Source organism: Dermacentor albipictus, chromosome 4 (assembly GCF_038994185.2).
Source record: "Dermacentor albipictus isolate Rhodes 1998 colony chromosome 4, USDA_Dalb.pri_finalv2, whole genome shotgun sequence".
Classification (NCBI taxonomy): Eukaryota; Metazoa; Arthropoda; class Arachnida; order Ixodida; family Ixodidae; genus Dermacentor; species Dermacentor albipictus.
Genome location: NC_091824.1, coordinates 120,146,141 through 120,165,742, shown reverse-complemented (window position 1 = coordinate 120,165,742; position 19,602 = coordinate 120,146,141).

Sequence of the window (19,602 nt, the reverse complement as noted above, 5' to 3'; positions counted from 1 at the left end):
GGTTCAAAGAAGGACGTGAAAGTTTGAAAGATGATCCAAGACCTGGCCAAAGCCACCGTGCAATAACCCGAACGCAATTACAAAGGTTGATGAGCGTATTAGACAATAACGGAGGATAAGCATTGATGAACTGGCAGAGCGTATGAACATCAGTAACGGTTCGGTTCAGACCATAATTTATGAACATCTCGGTTATCAGCTCTTCTGTACGTAATCGATGCCCAACATTTTGAACCACCGCCAGAAGATGGAGAGGTTCGGTGCTGCCTTCACTCATCTGATCTGGTATCGTAATGAGGGTGACGACTTCTTGTCTGTAATTGTCACCGGGGACGAATCACGGTGACACTACTACGAGCCTGAAATACTATGGCAAGGCTTACAGTGGAAACATTCGAATTCATCACCCCCAAAGAAAGCAAAGGCCCTCATTTCCGCTGAAAAAGTGTTGACTTTCTTTTTCAATCGTCAGGGGCCATTGCTCATCGAATTTGCTAAACCTGGAGAGACTATCAATCGTTTCCGATATTGTGAAACGCCTGATCAAAAACAAACGACGTGAAAAATTGACGAATGGGGTCATCTTGCTCCACGACAATGCCCATCCCCACGTCGCTGATGTGGTTAACACAAAACTGGCAAAGTTCAAGTGGGAAACGCTGCAACATCCGCCATACGTCCCAAAGCCTGTGGCCTTGCGACTTCCACATTTTGGGGCAACTGAACAAACAGCTCAAGAGAACGAGATTAATGTCGGACAATGACTTGAAAGAGTCGCTTACGGACTTTTTGAAGCAGCAACCTAAGGAGTTTCATGAGATGGGAATCACGCTACTCGTTAGTCAGTGGGACAAATGTCTAAATGCTCATGGAGACTACTTTAAAATAAAGTACCCCGTTTATCACACATTCGCATTGGCTCAATTTCATTCGACTCGCCATCATATGTATTGCAGAACTCCTGCTTTTTACATGTGCTCTTTCTGGCGACTATAATTTCTGTACAATTACTCACAATACATTACCGTTGACAGCTGCTCTTGCGCAATACTTTGGAACAAAGGACAGCGCCATTACGATTTTTCCCTGGCCATTGCATACGTACAAACATGTAAAAATGGTTCTTGACAAAGTTTCATTAACATATCTCTGCTCAACTTGTTAATTTCGAGGCCTCTGTTTTTCATATCAGCGGTATGCACTGCTTTGTTGGTTGCGAAATGATATACTTGTAAAGTTCGTGTAATATTTTCTTTACTTATTAAATAGACCAAGAGCACAGGAGCATTGATAGCAATTATTTCGGGGACAATTTGTGGGACATACGAGTATATAATTTTATGCAAAAATAGATATTTTACTTGTTTTGACAGTGCGTAGCGTACAATAATTCGTTTACAGCATTTTCACCAATGACAATGGAGTTATTATTCATGCATTTGATCCCTCGACAAATTCTATAAGGGGGAGGCCGAGCTGCAACGTGAGCCTCCCCGAACTAAATTTCTGGCTACGCCACTGGTGTGAAACGAACGTAGTTTTCACAATTTACGAGTGCTTTTGTGTGTGTGTGTCAAATTTCACTTTTCTTGGGAAAATAAAAGCATAGGAGGACACCAGGGCGAGAAAGAAGGTGCCAGGGTGGCTTTCTTTTTGGTCACCTGCCACTTCACCTTATTATTTAAAAGAAGTCTAGTGAATGAACAGAAAAATGTTACAGCTCTATTCCCTACGGATGGGAGAACCAGGGGCGGATAAAGGGTTACATCAAGACGAGCGACCTCAACAACAAGATGGCGACTTCAGGGTTGACGATCAACGGACCGTTGGGATTTCACTATATTCTACTGCACGCCTCACTGGGCGCTCAGTTTTGTCATTTTGTTGGCGCACGAAACTTCTGGATGCGTCACTGTGTAAATGGAGCTTGTCGTGCTGCTTGACGGAATTAAAATCGTCCGAAAAAGCGAAGTGTGGAACGGTCGTCCTAAAATTGCCCGCGGAAAGAAGATGTCAGCTAGTTTTAAAAGTCAAGTGCGTCAACAATCACAAGTAGCCATGTTTATGCCGAAACGGACACCACCTTGGTATGAAGAAGTGTGACGTGCGTGGAATACGATGTTGGGACCGTGTGATGCTCGATCCTTTTTGACCTTGTTTGACGGAAACAAGTCACAATGTCACCTTTGGACGAGTACCTTGCCTTCGTCATGGTCCTCAAGCTGCCAGAGACTAGTGCCTTTGAATCACGTCCTCTCAATGTGACGAAAATCCCTTGGATGGTGAAGACAATTCTCCGTGTTTCGTTTTGACAAGGGGACTTAATCTTCGTCAGCGTCCTGCAGGCAGTCTAAGGCAAGCACCCTTGAGCCAGGCCCCCTTATGTGAAGCTCCCTTGTGTGAAAAAGATGTCTCCTGTTCGCGTTTTGATGAGCACCTTTGTCAGGTCCCCGAACGCTGTCAAAAGAAAGTGCCATTGTGTCACGCCCCCATATGTGACGAAGATCGTGTCACGTTTCCTAATAATGTAGACAAGTCTCCTGGTCACGCTTCATCAAAGGGATCTGTCATCGCTAGGGCCCTTCCTAAGACAAGTCCCACTGTCGAAACGTTGGCTCCAGGCTGAAGCTATTCCCTTTTTTTTGACCACTTTTGATCTATTCAAGCCTTCACCTTTCCGTTAACCTTCATCTTATTTAGATTGATATACTCAGTGCACGTAAAACTGCCATCTGCTTAGGCAGATGGCAATTTTATGTGCACTGCTTTTATCTGCTTACGCTGTAAATCATATAACAAGATCATTCTACATATCGGTGAGCAACCAAATTGCTTAAATGAGACGCCGGAGGGGTTGTGTTCAGTGGCAACAAAGGTTGGTGGAATTCTGGATCGCAACATGTTGCGAGTAGCTAAGGCAGCGGTAATCAACGCGACGCAATTGAAGAGGGAGAACTGAGATGGCTTTGTTACGCGTTGAGGAAAAAATAGGGCTGTTTATTTCATAGTGGCAGTAGAATATCACATCGGCCAAAGGAAAGAAACAAGATACTACTGATGATTTCGATATGCAGGAGACTGAGAAACACACACACACACACACACACACACACACACACACATACATATATATATATATATATATATATATATATATATATATATATATATATATATATATATATATATATATATATATATATATATATATATATATATATATATGTGTGTGTGTGTCCGTGTGTGTGTGCGTGTGTTTCTCAGTCTCCTGCATATCGATATCATCAGTAGTATCTTGTTGCTTTCCTTTGGCCGATGTGATATTCTACTGCCACTATAAAATAAACAGCCCTATCATATATATATATATATATATATATATATATATATATATATATATATATATATATATATATATATATATATATATTGTCACGTGGTAGTGACGGTAAAGAGAGAACACAGTAGCAGTACTGTGAAAGACAAAACTAGCTTTTATTGGGCGAACCTGTGCCCACAAAACAGGCTACACTTAAAGCACAACGATAGCGGCGAACACAGTCGGCGATCGTCGAAAATCTGATCAGCGGGTCAAGCGCGTCGGCTTTTATAGAGCACTCGTTGAATGTTCCAGACTAATCGTTCGGACCCGCGTGCCTTCCATAAAGTTCTACACCATTCGCGTTACGCGATAAAATCAGATAACACAAGGTTCGGCGACAACAGACAGCCGGGTAGAAGCATCGATAACTTTCCAGAAACATCGGATACATTCAGGCGCATCCCTCGCTGTGCGATTACAGTTGTTAAGCGGCGAAACGTGGTCGCCCGATAAAGATAAGTACGAATAAAGATAAGTACGAACGTGCCAGTAGGCGGCGAAGACCAGCTCCCGCTTCTGAAAATGATTTCGGTCATTTAATTTGAGCCCAGTTCGACTATTTTAGTGCCAACGGACTCTTTAAGTTGTGGCGATCCCGTAGACACCCGACTCTTGAAGGTGGGTGGCCTTGTTGCGATATTATCGGCCTTTTCCGTCCAGGCTACGCCGCTGCAACGCAAACCCTTGCCGCGCTTGTGTTAGCGCGGCGAAGTGCTGCTGCGGCGCCAGCTCTTCTCGTCAGTGTCTGCCGTGATGGAATGCGAAGTGGAAGGGGAGCTTCTGACTCCCGAGGAATTTTCCAAGGATCTCGGATGGCAAACAGTTGCTGCCAGGCGCTCCGGAGCCAAATCGGCGCCCGTCGAGCGAGTTGGTGCCATTTCTACCGGCGCTAAGCCAAATGACAACGCGATCGCAAAGGGTCACCGAGACCGCAGCAGCGCTAAAGCCAAAATTATTCGGGGTGGAAGGATGCCTCCGTTGCCCAAAGAAGACGCGAAGATCATCGTCAGGCCGAAGGGAGGTCTGAACATCAGCAAGGTGGGGCCGACAGTTGTGGCCGAGGCCATATGGAACGCAGTCGGTTTCGACCAGGCGAAGCGGGACTCGGACACGATGTGCCCGAATTTCCAACAAAATATCATGGTCATCAGCACCCCCAGCAGAGAAAATGCGACCCTCTACGTCAGGGTCGAGTGCATCGCTGTTGGCGGCCAGCAGCACGAGGTGAATGCGTACGAGGCAGCGCCCAACTCTACGTGCAAAGGCGTCATCCGCGGCATCGCACCGAGTGAAGGCCCGGAGGAGCTAGATCGCAAGATTGTCAACTCGAAGAACCCGCTGGCCTTGGGAGCCAAACGAATCAAGAGCACGGGCACCGTGGTTGTGGTCTTCGACGGCTACAAGGTGCCAAACTACGTGTCGTACGGTGGAACACTTGTCAGGTGTGCATTATATAAGAAGCAAGTGGAGGTGTGCTACGCCTGTGGCCGCCTCGGGCATCGAGCGGACGTCTGCCCCTCGCCGGACGAAACTATGTGCAGGGGATGCGGCATCGCCAACCCGGACGAACAACACAGGTGCGACCCCAAATGCAGGCTGTGCGGAGGCCGACACTTCACCGCTGCCAAGGAATGCAAGCAGAGGTACCAGACGCCGTACCTCGTCAGACGCAGGCGCGGGGACCGATCCCGAGCCAATAGAAGCAAGTCTCCGGCCCTCGCCATGGGCGAGCGACAACTCCCGGCCGCCGCCGGTCGCTCCGCGGCTCGCGGGAGCTCTAGATCCAGGAGCCCCTCTCCGCCTTCCGGACGCCGTTCCAGGTCCAGGGGAAGATCCCGGTCCAGGGGCAGATATATGTCCAGGGGCAGATCCGGAAGCCGCTCCAGGAGCCGCTCTGTCTCGAGGGCCCGGTATGAGTCCAGTGCCGGCCAGCAGAGGAAGAGAAAGTCGACGCTATCGTGGGCAGATATGGTTGCTGGCGGCGCCCACGCGAGATCCTACCGGGGCCCACGCGACCCGCTTCCAGAGCAATCCAGGGACGCCGAGGTAGCGCGCCTTATGAAGGAAAACGCGGACTTAAAAGAAATGATCAGAAAGATGGCTAGTGAAATGGTAGAGATTAAGAAATTGGTAATCAGTCAGAATGCTACATCCAACGCGTCGGCGCCGACCGCCACAGAAGCACCAGTTCCGGCCTGCGACTCGGCCGGCGCCGCCAAGCGTAGGGCAGTTTCCAGTAAGGACGACTCAGACTCGCAAACTTATGAGATCAAAGGCATGCTGGCTACGCTCACTAAGAGTGTGCAGCAGTTACAACAAGGCTTAACACAGGTGCAAGTCGCCCTTGGAGACCCGCGGAGAGGCCTAGGCGCGCTGGCCGATCGCATGGACGCCCTCGAGCGTCTGGTGATCCCGAATAATAATACGTCCGTAACTCCGATGCAGGTTGTTGTTCCGAACGCGTCGGGGACTCAGATCAGGGCTGCGAGCACATCGGCACGTCAGAGTGGGGGGAACTTCTTGCGTGCACCTGTGCTTACAGCGGGTACCCCAGACACTTTATCTAATCATGGATAGTTCCAAAGAGGAGTTCAAAATTTGGCAGTGGAACTGCAGGGGGTACTCCAATAAGAGGGCCCCTTTGCAGCAATATTTAAGATCGCTACCTAACAAACCTCAAGTAATAGCATTACAGGAAACCCTCGTCTCTGCCGCAACCCTCTCTGGTTATCGTGCCGTCTCTGTGCAGGGCGAAGGTCGGGGAGTGTGCACGTTAATTGACAGGAGGCTTACACACTTGTCTCACGACCTGAAGCTGGCGAGTTGCAAGGTCGAATACGTCATGTCGGAGGTTCTGCTCAACACGAGACAACGCAACCAGCGAAGAAACAGCGTGTTTATTCTCAACATCTACAGCAATCCTAGGCACTCGCAACAGCAGTTCAAAACGATACTCAAGAAGTCCGTCGACCTGGCCGGCACCCATCCCTTGGTCGTCGTCGGAGATTTCAACGCACCGTACGGCGTGTGGGGGTACGTCTACGACACGAGCAAGGGCCGGGGTCTGTGGCAGAACGCCAACGAAATGGACCTCACGCTCATCACGGACAAGGCGTTCCCCACCCGAATCGGCAACTCGGTGAGCCGGGACACCACCCCCGATCTGGCGTTCGTGAAGAACGTCGAGGAAGCCGAGTGGAGCAACACCGCAATAAATTTTGGCAGCGACCATTATGTGCTCGAGACCCGCTTCGAAGTCACCCGAAGTAAATCCAGGGAATTCACTGTCACGGACTGGGACCTTTTTCGCAAGCTCCGCGGCAACGACAGCGCACCCGTCCCCAAAGACCTGGAAGATTGGTGCGAGCGAATCAAGAGTGACGCCGAGTCATCCACTAAGAAGATCGTCAGCGACCTGGAGGTAGAAAAGATGGACAGTAGGCTGGCCCATCTGATCGAGGCCAAGCAGGCGCTGCTTCTAAGATGGAAGGGGCAAAGGTTTAACCGAAGATTGAGGAAAAAGATCTCCGAGCTTAACAAGGCCATCGAAGATCACTGTCGGACCCTCGGCAAGCAGCAATGGGACGAGGTCTGTGACTCGATAGACGGGCAGATGCGTAACGGCAAGTCCTGGGGCATGCTTAAACATCTGCTCGACGAGGGCAGCACCAGATCCAGTCAGAGACACACGCTCGCCAGAGCCCTGCACGAAGCTACCACATCCTGTTCCGGGGACGAGCTGGTTGCCAAGCTCACGGAGAAATACCTTCCCATAAAGCGTGGAAACGAGGAAGACCGGTTTCCTGACTACCTCGGCCCAAGCCGTCCGGAATTGGACGAAGACTTTACCGTGGGGGAAATTAGGCAAGCCATTTTCGCGCTCAAGGGGAAGTGTGCGCCAGGTGCCGACAGAATCACCAACAAGATGCTGCGGAACCTTGACGACGGTTCGATCGCATACCTCACCGAGAAGATCAACGAGACCTGGAAAAACGGCAGCGTCCCAGAGCAATGGAAGACCGCCAACGTCGTCCTGATCCCCAAACCCGGCAAGGCTCCGAACGTGGACAACCTCCGACCGATCTCTCTCACCTCCTGCGTTGGGAAAGTGGCGGAGCATGTCGTCCTCAACAGACTAAACAGATATCTCGAAGAGAACAACATCTATACTCACAACATGATTGGCTTTCGTGCCGGCCTCTCGTCGCAGGACGCCATGAAGATGATCAAACATCAAATCATCGACGGCAGTACCAGAGACACCAGGGCCCTGCTCGGACTCGACCTCGAGAAAGCCTTTGACAACGTTCTCCACGAATACATTCTGGCCTCCGTGGCAGACCTCGAGCTGGGCCCCAGACTATATAACTATGTCCGTTCGTTCCTGACGGGGAGGAAAGCGAAGCTGCGGATCGGCGACTTTGTCTCCGACGAGTTGCTCCTGGGCCCACGGGGCACGCCGCAAGGCTCGGTCATTTCTCCTGCACTCTTCAACATCTGCATGATCGGCCTCTCGAGGAATCTGGCCCAAGTTGAAGGTGTCAAACACACCATATATGCAGACGACATCACCATCTGGTGCACCGGCGGTAGCGAAGGGCAAGTGGAAAGCGCCATGCAAGAGGCGGTAGACGTCACGGAGCAGTACCTGCTACCCACCGGACTCAGATGCTCCCCGACCAAATCTGAGCTTCTCCTTTATAGAAAAGAAAAAGGGCGCAGACCCAAGGGCTGGAAACCGGTCTCGGAAAGTGACATTCACCTGTTCACTCGGAGCGGTGACCCGATACCCCGGGTCGACACCATCAGAGTCCTGGGTATGTTTATAGAATCACGCGGCGGCAACGGCACTGCGTTACGCAAGATAATTGCGAAAACCGACAATGCTTTTCGCCTTGTCCGAAGGGTCACGAACAGACATCGTGGCCTCAAGGAGGACAACCTGCTTCGGCTCATCAACGCCTTTGTGCTGTGTCACTTTACCTACACGGTGGCCATGCACAACTGGCTCAGAGCCGAGCGGGAAAAGCTTAATGCCCTCATTAGAAAATTCTTCAAGAGAGCCCTCGGGCTGCCCGTCCGAACGCATACAGAGGACCTCCTTCGGCTCGGCATACACAACACCATGGAGGAGATAGCCGAGGCTCAGGAACGGGCCCAGCTAACTCGGCTGTCCACCACGCCGGCCGGCAGGCGTATCCTCGAGGAGCTCGGACTGGCACCAACCAAGAACTTGGCTGAAGACACCCAAATCCCCAGAGAAATAGGGGAGAAGATCGTGGTCGCCCCTTTGCCCCGCAACGTTCATCCCGTTCACAACGCAGGTCGTCGCAAGGCAAGAGCATTGAATATGCTAAAGCAAGTAAACAGGGACAAAATCGCAGCAAGCTTCGTGGACGCAGCTGCTTACCGAGACGGCAAGGCTTTTGCGGTTTCCGTCGTTGACACGCTGGGTAAAGTTATCAACTGTGCTTCCGTCCGGACGACGAACCCAGAGGTGGCCGAGCAAGTGGCCATTGCACTCGCCATGCAAGACGGTCGGAGAGACAGGGTGTATAGCGATTCGAAAGCCGCCATCAGGGCATTCCAGAAAGGCCGGGTCGCCCGGCAGGTAGTTCAAATTCTGAAAGGCGCCAAACACGGCAACACCTCCATGCACTCGATTTTTTGGTTCCCTGCACACGTCGGGGCGATTGAGGGGGTTCCTCTGAACCTCAACGAGTCTGCCCACGAGGCTGCGCGTGGCTTTACCGACCGCGCTGCCCTCGGGTCGGGCGACTCTCTCCCCGGACACCGAGACGCTCCTCTCACACACAACGAAATAACTAAATTCTTCTACTTAGAGAGAAGGGTTTTCCCCCCGCCTCACTCCAAGTTAAGCAGGCCGCAGGCGGTCACACTCAGACTTCTTCAAACGAACTCGTACCCAAATCCGGCGTCCCTTAATAGCATATATCCAGAGATTTATACGAATTGTTCTTGCGTGGCCTGTGGTGAGGTAGCTACGTTGCCTCATATGCTCTGGGAGTGCGGGTCGCTGGGCCCGAAGTTCACCAAGGAAGAGTGGGACGCCCTCCTGCGAAGTCCCGTCTTTGAGGATCAAATCCTGGCCGTCCAGCGCGCCCGCGATCGGGCCGGCAGACTAGATCTGTCAGTCCCATCGTGGGATTAGCCAGGTGCGCGTTTTATCGTGCTTTGCTGGACCAAATAAAAGTTTATTCACTCACTCACTCACTCAATATGAAGTAGAGTAAATGTGTCAAAGAGAGCGGTCTCTTCGGAAATTCGACAGACCTGACAGCAGAAATCGTCCGAAATTTGCTTCAAAGTTCTATTCGCACTGAACTCATAACAGCTGAATCACACATGGGCAAAATTATGCACTGTACGATGACATATTTTACCGCCGTGGTTGAATCGGTGTCGAAGCAGTTTGGCCGTTTCTTTGTCTTTTTGTTTTATCGCATGAGTTTTATATATTTTTTTTTTAAACCAGAGGCATTCCACAGGGGCCTTAAATGTTTTTTTTTTTTTATTTGCGTTATACATCTTGGAGGGAGTAGCTGGACTTGGAATAAGACATAATGGGTAACTATTCCAGTAAATATATATATAAATGAATAAAAAGAAGAAGAGAGTGCGATATAGTCACTTTATGCTCCCGTGTGTGGAATACCGGCACCCGACTTCATGATTATTCCTTTATTTTTGCATTCTCTTAATACCGGCCGCGTTGCCTTAGTGGTCGCGGCGTTCTGCTGCTGAGAAATCAGCACGAGGCTGCGTATTCATCTACCGGCCCCGCTGATGGCTCGTATTTCGATGGTTGCGGAACGCGGAAACGCTTAAAGAAGGGTAGCGCGCTAAAGAAACCCACGGAGTCAAAATGAATACAGGGCTCTCCGCTACGGCGTGTCCTATAACACCTGCTTTCGGAGGTTAAACCTGTTCATTCAGTCTTTTCTCGCTTAATTCTTAATTGGCGTGCACGCTGCAGTTATCGCCACAACCCTCACGGGCCGCTAAGCGTGCTTCACGAGATCAACAGGATAAAATGAAAAGAAATGAATCGATAAGACATGGAGCCACTGGAGGTTCATCGCTCCGCTCGTGCCGCCGTTATCGCCGCCGGCGTCTTAATGAACAACTCATTTGACGCAGATGCACTGCGCCACGGAGAAAAACACGCACTACCACTTGCCTGTCCAGCACATGTAGTAACATTGACCTGTTTACACTGCTGATCGCTACGTGGTAATCGATAAACACAGAAATCACATGCAAATCCGTCCGTCCGTCCGTCCGTCCGTCCAATCGATCGATCGATCAATCAATCAATCAATCAATCAATCAATCAATCAATCAATCAATCAATCAATCAATCAATCAATCATGCTTCACTATTTACAGAGTGTCAAAAGAAGATTTGAAGGCACTGAATACCAAAACGGGCCGGTCGTTGGACTACATACGAAACTTTTCGAAACTTCCCTGGTGACTAAGAGAGGCAGTTGATTCCTTCTTTCGCCGTGTTACTATAGCGCTTTTAAGGGCGGACGCTGCAAGGCAATTTCGCCTTCATGCACGCACGTACGCTCTCCGTTTAGATGAGCGAGACACACAACGCATGCTGCGCTCTCTTACGCGCTCCCTGCTCAAGTTAGCCCACGGCACGAGACAACTCTCCTTTCTGTGAGCGATGGCTAGGAGTCTCATATTTAAAGTTTTTTGAATGGCTGAGAGTGAGGCATACGATGCCCACTGTTACGAAGATACTACTAACCATATCTTGTGTTACGGTTCTATGTTAATTTTACTACGGCTATTGTACCTAAATAAACAGGAGATCTACGGAAAGTGTTGGTAGAAATGAGTAAAGAACAGTGTCAGCTGAAAGGGGACCCTTAAATGCAGGGAGGCATTTTCCTAAGCAATGTGCTGGAGTTTCAGAGTGATCACTCAAATGTTGAAATTAACATGAAGGCCGTTGGGCATTTTGAAATGTCCCTGCATCGTCCACCGCGCCGCCCTTCTGCTGCAACGAGATTGGTTGCTACTAGCTTTAGAATATTGCTACACTTTAGTTAAGGCCATTATCCTTAAAGCAAGAAATGGTTCACAATATTGATCACAAATATTGTTTGGGGACAAGAATAGCCCGAAAGTGTGCAAGTTTTTATTAGAATGCAGTCGTGTGCTTTTTTAAAGCGAATAGCTGTATTTGGCTACCATTTGCATTGTTGGCCATCGGGTATCTCGAAGTGGAAGAGGGCAACGCGCTAGCGATGGATGTCGGAGGAAGAGAGAGCTCTTGTTGACGCCCTTAACGCGCTCACCGATTGGCCCGCGCAAGCGCCTACGTCACGACTGACGTCACTCTCGAAAAAGACACTTAGGTTCACCCTGTTCCTGAAAACTTCGGCACATCGTTCGCAGGTTTCTGCTCATTGTAAATGAGCTGTTAACAATTTACGCTGCCACATGTATCGTGAGCTCATGCGAGTGCAAGAGGGGGACGGGACTTCAATACACAAATTTTTACTATAGCAAGTGCTCTTAGGAGCTGGTGCTGTTAAATATGGATGACTGATCAGTATCGTTTGAAATATTCCATAGTTTACCAAACTTCATACGGAAGTCGCGGTATGGGACGCATGTTAATAAAATAAATTATTACTCCAAAGACAATTAAGGGTGCGCAAGTAGCAGTTTTCGAGGTGCGAATCGTATGCGAATCGAATAGTGTTAAAGCGAACCAAATACCAATTGAATATAGTGCTATATGTGACTGCAATATTAAATATATTTCAATAAATTTGTGAATAACGCACAGCCTTCTCGCCATTAATATCAAACAGTTTCAACTTCCAGGTGTTCATTACAGTGGAACGTTTCCGTCATTACACTGCAAATTATGAAGCATGTTTAAATTAAAAGTATGTTTAATGTATATACTAGTAAGTGAGTTCTTGCATACATGCCCGTTTGCCAACATGTATCCTGTTTACAACTTCAGTGACATTGTTGTATTTTGTTTTTGTAAATGCACTATATGTACGATGGCCTCGAGTAAGGTGGCTGGTCGGAAGGCGTACATTCCGTGCCTTTACATTCCCTCTTTTATTTTACGAGCACCTCGCACCTTTCCACAGTGTGCCTGTATTGAGATAAAAATTATGCTGTCGTTTCTACGGCGCTATCTCTCTTATTTTACCTTTGCCCTTAGAATACAGGACATCATTATCTGTGCTAATGAGTTCTGTAATGTTCTGATGGTAGGGGTCTTTTGGTCACTTAAAGAAGCAGCGTTGCTCGTCGCAGTTAAAGCATCACATCTCCATACCGGTTCCTTCTGTCGGGACGTCCCGCCTTTTGAAGAAAAAGAAGAAGCATTTATTCGCTCGCTCGCGGAAGTATACATGGCAAAAAAAAAAATGCAGGAGGAGATCCCAAAGCTCTGGGATTTTGTGCGACCTCCTGTGCAGAGTTAAAAACAAAATGAAAAACAAATCAGGTTGATGCAAATTCAGCAAAGAGGCAAGGTTGTTACTAACATAATAAAGAACTACTAACACAACGAAAAAAGTGAACTGAGACATAATAGAACATAACATAACATGACGTTACACAGAAATAATGATTGAAAATTCATTATTGAATACAAATTGCAGTAAATGACATTGCAGTAAAATTATCACAAGTAGGCCAACAATGAAAATAGATCTCTTTTGAAACCGCCCATGCTCGGACACAGCTTTATGTTAGTTGGAACACAGTTCCAGAAGGACACTGTTGTAAACGTTGAAGTTAATTTTATTATTTTTCTTAATTTTAGGCAATAAGAAATCATTAGCTAATGAGAATCGAGTTGGTTAACAAGTTTTTTTTTTTAATTATTGAGGGGATGTTTGAATGAGGAGAGTTCTGGGCAAGAACACTGCCATGTTTAAGTTACACAGCTTGTGAATTGTGATATGATGCTCCTGCAAAAGGGTGATTGGAAAGTAATAATGCTGATGTCCTGGTTTTGAACGAGTTGTGAAGGAGCTAGGCGCGAGGGATATGTTTTGCTCCATGACTCAATGCAGCAGGTGAAGTGATTGCGAATGAACGCGCGATACAGAGAGAGAAAGGTTTTTGGACAGAAGTTTGGGCGTGCTCTTATATGTGTCCTGTTACCTTACGCTGTGTTTTGCTTTAGATGTGAGGTGTACCTAAGTTTACAGTCAAGGACAACCCCCAAACATCGACATGGAATTATAGCCTTGATAGAGTTATTACCGAGAATTATGGTCGGAATCATTTGGACCATCTTTTGAGTGCAGTGAAATAGTATGAAGACTTCTCACTGGGGCCGATTTCGCAATGTGTTTAACAAGTGAGACAAAATATACCGCAACATATCTCGGTTCCGAAACAAATAAGAAACAGCGGCTCTTGGAACATTGTTCGCTCGCCTATCATAAATGATGAACGATTCTGGTAACAAAAAAATTAATTATGGGGTTTTACGCGCCAAGACCACTTTCTGATTATGAGGCACGCCGGTAGGACTCCGGAAATTTCGACCACCTGGGGTTCTTTAACGTGCACCTAAATCTAAGTACACGGGCATTCTGGTAACCATCGCAGCTTTTGTTGAGTTACAGCTACAAGAGGAGACTAAGCTTCGGCATCATTTATCTACTTCAACGAGGCGTGAATTCTTCCTTGCGGTCGATACGCGAGCGAATGCGAGAGCCACACACTTTTCGCGACGGACAACGCGAAGCCTGACGAACGCCTCCAATGCGATTGCTTCCCTCGTTGGCACTGCTCCAAGTCGTGCTGCTGGTCCTCGAGCTATCTGTACAATGGTTGCCTCGCCACAACCACATGCGGGCTCTCCACGCTTCTACCTTTGTCTCGTATAATGGCTCCTAATAACAGGCACGGCGAGCAAAGTACTAAGGTGCTCTGAACTCAGCTCCGTTAATCTCATGTCAATACGGATAGTCATACCGTAGCACGCCTCCTACTTAAGCTAACACGTGGCTAACGGATGTTCCTCAGGGCAGGAAAAACAAAACACTGAATGTCATTGCTTTCGAGGACGATCATCTAGAAAACGGATCGGTACGATGCCACGATTGAAGAAGTACTGTTTATACATGACGCGCACTATATAACTTTTATGGCGGATTTTCCTAGGTGATTTCTGTCGCGGAGGACTTCGTTTGAGAGTAAGGTCCACCGCCTACTCGCCATAAATAGGTGCCTTTTTGCTGGCCGTTGCTTTTTTTTTTCTTCCACATCGTACAGGAAAACGACTAGCATGATTCTTCGGCCGGATGTTTTCCTGAGCATTTTTCGCAGCATTTGTTTTCTTCTTAGGCGCATGATTGAGCGGCGAAACGGCCTGTCGTGCTTCATGCGAATAGAAAAAAATAAGCAGTCGTTCTTGTTTTGCTGCCTCAGTCATGTATACAAAAACGATATATCGGCAGAGGTCGTGATATACACATTTTCTAGCTGGTGTCTGACGTTTCGTGGTCGGTATTTGTCGTAATAGAGAGAAATATGCCAGTTCTCAGAATAGTCAGGACGTGGCCGTCACAGCGAGATATATATTCTCTTTGCTGGAAAGCACCGTGCCCCAATAGATACGGTGGAGGTCGTCTCTCTTGGGATAGATTGTACATACGTTTTCCTCAAACACCCTCATACGAGCCTGGAGATCTTATCGTCTATATAGTTTCTATCGAGGAATGACAAAGTATCACGTATTTTCCAGTGTGTAATCGTATCGACTAGTATAGATGTCGTGCAAGAGCGAAATGCTGTACCGGGAAGTAAACCTGCTTCGAAAGCGCAAGGGATTTCTCTCAAAGCGCTGCATGAGCTTGTTGAATTATCTGGTCGTAAGCACATCTGATGTTTATCAACCTTTGTTGATTTATTAACACCTAAAATATCTTTGCTGAAGGGGGTTGGGCGAGGAGAGGGGATTATCCGAAAACAGACGCATCGATCCACATAGCAGCGGCTGCTAGCACTGTGCGGACCATGGCCTCCCAGATCGGAGAGTGCACAAACCTCACGCGTCATCTTGAAGGCCATGTGTGGGCTTTCTGGGTTACAGAGGCGCATTATGGGTTCATGTGACACATGTCCTTGCTGCAAAGACTTGCCAATAACGGGCGTTAGATACTAATGAAGTAGGCCATCCGCCTGACGACGATGCGTGTCGGAGGGAGTCATCGGCACAGTGACAACTAATCTCCTTTTGTGATTTTTTTTTCCTTTGGGATTCAGGCTGTCGGTTAAACTAAAAAATAAATCTCCTTTTAGCCACTGCGTCATTCTTGTATTCGTTCAGAACAAATTAAAGAGTGTCGTCATCATCAGCAGCAGCAGCAGCCTATTTTTATGCCCACTGGCAGGACGAAGGCCTCTCCCAGCGACCTCCAATTACCACTGCATGCACTGCACTAGCTGATTCAAACTTGCGCCCGCAGATTTCCTAATTTCATCACCCCACCTAATTTCCTACCATCCTCGACAGCGCTTCCTTTCCCTTGGCACCTATTCTGTAACTCTAATGATCCACCGGTTACCTGCCCTATGCATTACATGGCCTGCCAGCTCTATTTCTTTCTTTTAATCTCAACTGTAATATCGGCTATCCCCGTTTGCTCTCTGATCCACACCGCTCTCTTCCTGTCTCTTAACGTCACGCCAAGCATTTTTCATTCCACAGTTCTTTGTGTGGTTAACTTGTTCTCGAGCTTCTATGTTAACCTCCAAGTTTCTGCCCATATGTTAGTACCGGTAGAATGCCATTATTGTACGTTTTTCTTTTTTCTTATTTTTCAGAAAAAAGTGTTGGATTACAATCCGGGCTGTGAAGGTGTTTGGCCAGCGAAGACCAATGTGGCGCAGTCTTGAACGACTGAGCAATGCACGACACGAAATCATTGACAGCAAGACAGTTAAATGCTTTGTACCAAAACTTGGGCACAAACTGCTCGGTCCTACAAAGCTTGAGCACGACGCCGTTGTGCATATTGACGTTGCTGTTCCCTTCGTCGCTCATCGTATTTGCGCTGCTTTTCAGGCGTCCCATCTATGCGTGGCCTACCCATAGCACTATCACACCACAAATGAAATCACTTGCTGGGTGGGTTCATCTTTTACATATGAAAGTGTAGTGACATCACTCCTTGCTTCGAACACTACAGTTGCCACTTCCGTGCAAATGCAGCTTATGCAACCTTAATCTTTACCAGAAAACCCATCCGCCGTCTAAACAGACACAGCACAATACCCCAACGCACGGGAAGCATATGACATCCGCGCCACAACAGACCCCACTTTGGACAACACTGCGAAAATCACCGTTGCAGTGACGATACGAACCAAAACGACTGAAGTGGCAGAGAAGGAAACTATATAGCCCTAGCCATTGTCTCAACAAGCTCTAGAATCATCTTAAGTGACTCCAAAGCGGCTATAAGCAACTTTGAAAAAGGCCGAATAGCGACACCAGCCATGCGAGTCCTCCAAGGACAGCACTCCCACGGCCAAGGAAGAAGAATAGGATTGGTATGGGTAACGGCACGCGCGGAGAACCCTGGGAACGAAGTGGCACATCAACACGCTCGATGAATCGTCAGCCGAGCGATGAAGTCCTCAGACCCGGAAAACGCAGCGAATGCCTATACACTTAGCAGGACATCACGCAATATTATCGTCTAAACAGACAAACAAAAGCCCCGCCACGCGATTCCCTTGCCAAACCTTAAGAAGTCACATGGCAGCGACTACAAAACAACTCCTACCGAAACCCACATATATATGCAAACATATACCTCGACCAAGTAAGCCCACTCTGTGGATTCTGTGGTGAACAACCAACACTGAATTACATAATATGGGACTGCGAAGAAGACTAGCCTCCTCCTAACCTCACGGCCTCTTCCTCACCTGAAGTGTGAGAGGCGATGCTGCTCATTTCTATCCTATACACCCAACTATAGGGCATATAACGAGCGGAAGATGTCGCCATTAAACATCACTTCACGGCTATCTGGCCCGCTTGAAGAAACCACGCGTAATTACCCCACCGAACGCTGACGAAATAAAGTTTTAGAGCGAAAGCTCCACTACTTCAGGTACAGAGCCAGAAAATGTCTCGTTCCATAAATCTGACCTTCAAGGTCAGCCAAGGTCAAACTGGGACTTAGGTGGCGCTGCGTGCGCCACGTGGGCGCCGATGTCTTGAAAGCGGTCTGCGATGTGTACAAAGTGCGCGGTTGTGCGGGCCTCATGTTCAAAGCGATCTGCGACTGTACAACGTGCGCCGAGTACTAGTAGCTGCCTATGCACTGTGCTTTCGACGCTTAGTTCACGTTGCAGCGATACGCGGCATGAAGGTCAATTCACTCGCTTCTGCTGCCGCGCCGAGCAGCGTCTGTATGTTGCGGTGCAATCGTATACGGTAGTTGCTGACGGCGCCGAGCAGCGTCAGTGTCCTTTCCCATAGCAAGCAAACCCGTGCTGTCGCTCGACAAACTTGGCTTAACCGCGCTCAAGCAGAGCAATTCTTCTATTTTTAAGTACAAGTGTAAAAACCACATGATAGATGATGAGTCGCGCTCGAAAAATAGCGTTCGCCTGCGTATACCTGCCTACCTTACCAGAACGCATGCGGCGAACGTTATTGTTCGAATGCGACTTATCATCTATCACGTGGTTTTGACAGTTGTGCTTTTATTTAGTGAAATGAATACTGGGATGTGTACTGCATGCGTAGTTCCAATGAAGATAGGCACTTTTCGCTTCAATTCGCGAAATGCTTTCACGTCGACTGTTTTGTCGATGGAGACGAAAAAATCCCGGGATACGAGTTAGGTTCGCTGTGAAAAAATGCCCCAACGATTATAAAGCTCCCTAATGCAAAATTTGAGCGCAGCTGTAGAGGAGTTTTCATTTCGCGATATATTGGCCGACGCGGACAATCTGTATCGTGCGGCGCGTTGCAAACGGAGCCAAGTGTGGCGTGACTGCCTCGCTATTCGGGAGATGGGAAGAGGCAGCGCGTGGGTGTAGCGTAAGCGCGATTCACAGCATCCGCCGCAGACATACCTCGGCTCATGCAGCGCTTTGTTTCCTTATATGGTATAGGTGGACGCGCTCGCCGCATGCCTTATCGATGGCATCATCGGTGAACATGACGTGCGCTACTATGGCGCCATCTCGTAGCGATCGTCGCCACACTATGCTTTTCTTCTCACGCTTTCACCATATCCCCCTCCTCCGCTTTCCCTCTCGCACACTTTTCGCTATCACCGTCTTTCATCCCCCGCCGCAATCCGCGTTCGCTCTTTCATCCTTTGCTCTGCTCGTTCGCTCGGTTACGACGAGGGACGCCGACGCTCACGGCAGGAACGGGCGACCAAGAGCTGCGCTCTAAAACAAATATGGCATGTTTATATATTTTTACACTCGTGGATTGAATGTTCCACTCGAGAACTGCAACGGCGTTATCTGCAGCATGTAAGAACATTTTTTTTCTGCATCTATCTTCTACCGCTAGCACCTGTTCATACGTAATCAGGTCAGCTGGAGATATCGGATAGTTTATTTCTATACTCTTAACCTCTTGTCCTTGCTGAATTGCTCTTGGCTCGATTTCAAGATGTCTGCATGAGGCTCAACGACGGTTCTGTAAACGACAAGTATGGGGTTTTAGAAGTACGCAATATCTTTTGAATGCGGCACGTCGTCAGCTGATGTCGCGTTATAGGAAATGTAGGTTGGTAGGCGTACAGTAGGTTATTAAACAGAACGACAGACTCATGATTTACTCGAGAAACACCAACTTAACGAAGTTGTTTCCACACGTTCTACTTTTCCAACTTCTGAACAGGGCGCGTCTTCACTCTGGCGTTTGCCTGGGACTCTTACTCGGTCCTGCATCGACTTTCTCAGAGCTTCTGTACGACATTTATCTTCACTCTACCTTCAATTGCTTCCTTTGTTACTTACGCAAACCCGTTAGTCGCACGTTCTTTCAAACTTCCGATTTTCATTACCTCAAATGTTCGACTCTATGTATTCTCAATCCTATACATGTGTATATTTTCCTGTTTGCTCTTGAGGACAACTAAGGTTTGGCACAGTGAGGATCACGCTACGTCACACTACTTACAGGGAGGCCCGGTTCTCTAGTACTTCAC